Below are 6,313 nucleotides of genomic sequence, written 5' to 3' on the forward strand. Positions count from 1 at the left end.
ATAAGCGATAAGGCTAGAAAAGTAGGCAGGAACTAGATCATGCAAAGGTAGGTTTGTATTTTATTGTACTGTATTGTATATTGTATTATATTGTATTGCATTGCATTGTGTTCTAAGTAAGCTGTACAGATTGAATGTAGTGTGTGGCGGGGTGGGGGATGTGAGAAGTAAAAGTAGGTAGGACAGTGGAACAGAATGACTTTCTAGAAAGAAAACTTGTATTCCTTTATTTTTTCTTCCTCACTTTAAGGCACCTTAGTCCTTAGTGAGAGTTTGATCTTGATCTTTACATAAAGATTTTTATCTCACTTCTGTGAGAAACATTTAAGAGTTTTAACAGTGAATAATTCATGTTATGCCCAATAGTTCCTCCCACGTCTGGTTTCCAAACCCATCCTTATCCTGGTCCCCCTTGTTTGAATACATCCTGGTTGACCAATACTCCATATAAAATGTGATATCTAGAACAGAATACTACACTAAAAATATAAGTTGACCAACTGAAGGGTAGGACCATGAATTTCTTTAAAATGGACACTATATGCCTATCAACACAGGCTAAGTTGTTTGTTGTTCGGCAGCCTCTAGAAAAGATTTCTTTCATTTCCAATGGCCTGATTTGAATAACAACAACAACAAAAAAAGCATTGTAGACAGAGCAATAATTTATCAACCCCAACTATCATATAGATTTTGTACTAGGACCCTAAATGTCATTTCCCTGGTATTCCCTACTCTCACCCTCTGCCCAAGCCCCTGCTGTTTCCCTGAAGTTGAGATTTTGAATTTAGACTGATTAGAGAGGCTCCAACAGGATGACCTTGATTCATATGCAGATTTTTTTCAAGGTTAGAGCTCTGTAAGCAGGAGGGTTGCAAAAAGCCTCTCCCGAATAAGATTTTTGAGCCATGTTTAATTTAAAACACTAAATATTTCATCAATAAAATGTGAATGGAAGAGCCCACATATGACATTTTAACTTCTATTTTTCTTTTCCTGATATTTAAAAGTTGTGAATTTTAAGACCTCTAAAAAGCTCACAGAGGACTTGACATGGGAAACAACTGCAGTGTTGATCCCTCCCATGGGACAGTAGACTAGTAAGAAAATGCTTATTTCAGAGCTATCGGGAGGAAGAGCTCCACTGTCCATCTTCCCTACAGCATGGACAAAAGGAAACACTGAGTGTATCAGTCAAGCTTTTTTATAAAATTCAGCTTGACCCATTTAGTTAACTACATACTATGGGTTAAGCACTGTACTTAGTTCTAAGAATACAGTGGAAAATAAAGCAGTTAATAAGACATTGTCTTAGCCCTTAGAGGTCTCTTATATGATCAATACTCATCTTTTGATATTTTTTCATTGAAATGTTTTTTTCTCAATAGCCATAGCCTCATTCAAAGCCTTACCAAAAATGCCTTTTCACCTCAGTATGAATAGGAACTCGCATTTGTGCATGCTTCCCAAATACTCTAGCCCCAAGAGCAACTTATTACACTAGTGTGAGCAATCAACCACATTAGTGCTCTAATAATAACCTTTTAAGGATGACAATTTTAAGGCTGATAGATAGGGTACCATGACAGATTGCTAGACACTGCTAGCCATCACCACTGCTTGTTGTATTTTAATGGATTGGTAGGGGTTCACTTTCACCTTTCTTTTATAGTTTTGTTTCCTTTCTGAGCCACATTTTACACACACACACACACACACACACACACACACACACACACACAAAACAAAATTCTTCAAGGGTTTGAAATTAATAAGAAATAAAAAAAAAACATAATTGAATTGATGTGCTCAACTTATAGTGACATAGTCCTATAAAACTCATTTATTTTACACAACACTGCTTCTGAAATTTTTAACTCGGCATATCACAGGACAGCCAAATTTATGTTAGCCAGCTGTTTACTGGTAACATTAAATTCTAACCAGGTAACCAAGCTCATGAAAATATTTCTGGAGACAAATACTTTTCAAAGTATTTGGAGTCGGCCTCTGGATTTCTGTGCCTCATTGCTTTGTGTTGGTGAGCACAAGAGATGGGGGCCTGCCGTACTAAGGAGCTGAACACCTTAGCTTTTTTAATTCTCCAGGAAGAAAAAAAAAAACCTACTTTTATCTTTCACATGATAGAATTAATACTAAGTGTTTTGTGTGAGGCCAGTTTGAAGGTATAATAATAATATTGCCTTCCCATTAATAAGTACCCATTATATGCCAGGCATCATTCTAGGTCTTATATATGGGCACTCCCATGTTAATCACCAACACAGCTCTCTGAAGTAGGTAAGTTCAAAGAAATTATATTTATTTTTGAAGATATTGGTTGCTAGGGGTTGGGGAGTGGGAGAAATAGGGTGAGTTTGGTAAAAAGGTACAAACTTTCTGCTATAAGATGAATAAGGTCTGAAGATGTAATATTAAACATGGTGACTATAGTTGATAACACTATATTATATAATTGAAATTTGCTAAGAGAGTAGAACTTCAATGTCCTCACCAAAAAAAAATAAATAAATAAAAAGAGAAACATGTGAGGAATGGGTAAAAGAGATACTAGAGCCATCAATTGCAAAGGTAAGATTCAAGTCTACAGTCATTACCTACCGCCCCTATATGGGAACTAGCCTATTTTCAGAGTCTTGCTGAAATACAGAAAATTACTAAACCAATAACAACTTGAATGTCAACATTTGTTAAAGTGGCCTACTAATGATACGAAGTTGAGAGTATCAGTAATGGTGAACAATACAATAAAACACAATGGTACCTGAGATAACTAAGATGTGAGAACCTTTCCCAAGTTAATTAGAGAAGCATAGAATACCAGATAATTTTTTTTTCTTTAATAAGATCTTGTTTGGATCACTTATCTGAAGTTGGAACCAACTGTGCTGGAAGCTTTAAATAGCCCTGATATCTCATGATATTAGGATAAAGCCCTTGGCTTCATTTGCAGATAAGATATGCCTATCTTCAACTAGGCCAGTTTCTGAATACAGACAATAAAAGATGTTAACATACACCTAAAGCCAGCTATGTAAGAATAATTATCTAGACTGAACCAAAGAATATTACATTGAACATCGTGTATGAATAATTATTGAACCTTATGATAGAATTTACAGAAAGAAAAACTCCATAATTTTTGTTACTGATGTTACCTTTAGGGAGCTCATTAATACCATAAGACAGCAAGGTCATACATCAGCTCTGAAGATGTGTTGATTTTCAGGGAAATTATCTTCTAAATGATATTCATTCACATAAAACCACCAACTTTATTTACACAACTATTCTCCAGTACTTGACTGTGGCTTGAAGGAATACAGGTGACACAGTTTATAAAGAGTGGAAATATAGCTACCTTGATAATTATGTTGACTTCAGCCAAGTCATTGCTTCTATATGAAATAATGACCAATGTCTTGTATCTCCTTTTAGAATGAGGTAACAATAGTCTCCTTTTTTATCACTAGATGTCATGAGTCACAAAAGTATCTTGTTAAAGGAAAATCCTCTTCCAAGGCGGGGGCAGGCGGGTTGTGGGGGGAGGAAGTAAAAAAGAATTGTTTTCAAAGTACCAGCATCTCTCACATACACAAAACATAACCCATGAACCTACCTCTCAGAGTCTTAGATGGTACATTTAGCTGTGCAGTGATGGAATTCATGTAAACTACCTGATTTTGAAATAGAAATCATGATGAAATTGGCTTCAATATACCAAGAGTAAAAGCATAACAAGAGCTGAATCTCTAATCAAAACTGAGTAGTTTGCCATCAAGCTGGATGACATAGGCTTACTTATTTTAAGGTAAACCAAATTTTTAAATAGCCTAAATGTTCTTGTACATTTAAGACTTTCTTAAAGGGAAAGGAGACAATTCACTATTTGCCCGTGTGCTCATTTTTTTATGTCCATACTTTCCATAAACAATAGAGGAGTGAACAGATTGTCTTTCAAAGCAAAAGAACTAATATAGCCTGAACTTATCGAATTGCAATTTTATGCCGGATACTGCCTCATGTAATCTTCAAAACAACCTCATAAGGCAAGTGCTATTATTAACATTGTTTTACAGATAAGGAAAATAGATAAGGTTAAGTGATGTACCCAAGATCACACAGCTGATAAATATCAGAACTACCATTCGAATCAAATCTAAACATCTCAAAATAAAGGAAAGAAGGGAATAAATATATGTTGAATGAAGAAAGCACTTGAGTTTAGCACTTTTAGGTCAATTTAAAATGGTAAAAATAATTAAGATTGATTTTTGCATGGAAGTTAAGTTCATCCATGGAGCACTTATTAATCTAGACTTTCAGTCCATTTGTGTCCCCAGTGTCTATCTCAGTGCCAGAAACATAACAGGTGCTCAAAAAATATTTGTTAAAGGAATGCCTGATTGCATGAATAAATTAATAAACACCATAGTGATTTTCAAAAACTGATACTTGGGCTCTTATAGGGACTTCCTTCAAAATCTTGCTTACAGGTTTGAGCAGAATAATTGAAACAGAAAACTAATAAGGATTTACATTGTCCTAAAGGTAGGCTATGTAAGTTCTGAAAACCCTTAGTCAAGATATTAAAGATAAATAATGAAAACTGACTATTAAACTTAAGCTTTCGAGATGCAGACCTGGAGCTATTCTAGATGAGCCTGTGGCCTTCTTTGCCAGATTTCATTTCTGTGGTGGACAGCTAATTCCAACTTTAGTTTTAAGATGAGATGACCTTTTTAACTCTAACTATTGATTAAGATATTAAGGACAAACTGTTATGTTCACCTGAGGATAGCATCATTATTTCATAAAGCTTCTTTTTTTTTTTTCTTTTTGATGTGAGGAAAAACAGCATCAACTGAACATTTACTGCAGGGAGATTTTTCTCCTCATTATTCAAGGATAAAATGTGAGTAGGATGTTGGGGTCAGCTATTCTCTAGCAACACAAAGCAATTTCTTTAAGTAGATCAAAATAGGCAGAAGGTATTTTGCAGCCTTTGCTAGACATGAAGTCACTTCCCTGGCTGAAGGTACATTGCTTGAGTATATGTAGCAATGCCACAACCCCTATTTCCTTTTAATTAATCAATATGGGACACAGAAAATTCAGCAAGGTAAAATCAGTCTCTTTTCAATCTTACACAATATGAGTCTCAAATTAACCATCATGGATACAAATCTAGAGAAAATAAAAAATATTGCTTTTTCAAACCAGCTGGCCCGGAATGCCTGCTCACTTTCTGGAGATGCTGAGTGTCCCTTCCTAGAAAAAAGTTTACTCCACTGCTGCCTGCAGCCCACTGAAATAAAAAGGAGATAAATTTACTTAGACATAAATTGTTGGTAAATAATCATTTGAGTCTATGGCTATGCCACCCTGAACAAGCCCTATCCTGTCTGATCTCAGAAGCTAAGCAGGGTGGGGCCTGGTTAGTACTTGGATGGGAGACAACCCAGGAAGACCAGGTGCTATAAGCATAAAAAATAAAATAAATAAAATAAAATAAGGGATTATAAGCTGACAAGGTCCTTGCAATTTATGAGGTCAACCAAGGGTTGCCTCACCTAAAAAAAAAATAAAAATAACAAAATAAAATAAGAAAAAAGAATCATCTGAAAAACTCTGTGTAATTAACACAAGAGCTGAAAGCTAAAGAAGAGCAAAGCCATTAAACATGCCAAAAATATGGGGGGCTTTCATTAAACATTGCCACATATACATACAGGGCCATTCAAGTCTGACATCCCGGAGCAGAATCACTTCATGTTCTACTTGCATTGTCCAATTTTGTGGTCTCCTACAAAAGAGAAATCCTGCAAATAGATTTTGATTGAGATATTAGTTTATTGTTAAAGCCCAAAATATCATGCTAAGGTTGTGATTGTCTAAGGCGATTCACAGGGGCTGCCTTCTCAACAATTCAACACTTCTCAATGCCTAGGAATGACATCTAGGCTTCTAGATTCTGAGAAATGTATTGTATTTCCTAAGTGAATCCAAGGAAGTACAATATTCAATCTTGTCTAACAAGTTGTGTTGCCATTGTCTAGTCAGGACCAATAAAACACTTCTCAAAGATTTGTCTCTTTCCACCTTAATCATTTTTTCTATCTCTGGCGGACACACTGTCACTGCAGCTCCCTTTACATCAGACTTTATGTTGAACTTGTTATTATTCTAAGTGACTAAACTCCTCTTAAGATATAATTTTTTTCCCAATGGAGAGAAATAGGTTAAAAGGGGGAAAAAATCAATATTTTCTTCCATTAGGGCTGGTATGTGG

At 35.4% G+C, this 6,313-nt stretch overlaps 1 pseudogene; it reads left to right on the forward strand.

The window, feature by feature from the left end:
* Positions 1–5,388: 5,388 nt before the first annotated feature.
* LOC112478894 lies at positions 5,389–5,507 on the forward strand (annotated as a pseudogene).
* The last annotated feature ends 806 nt before the right edge of the window (positions 5,508–6,313 follow it).

This window comes from Pteropus alecto, unplaced genomic scaffold, assembly GCF_000325575.1.
Source record: "Pteropus alecto unplaced genomic scaffold, ASM32557v1 scaffold654, whole genome shotgun sequence".
NCBI classification, from domain to species: Eukaryota; Metazoa; Chordata; class Mammalia; order Chiroptera; family Pteropodidae; genus Pteropus; species Pteropus alecto.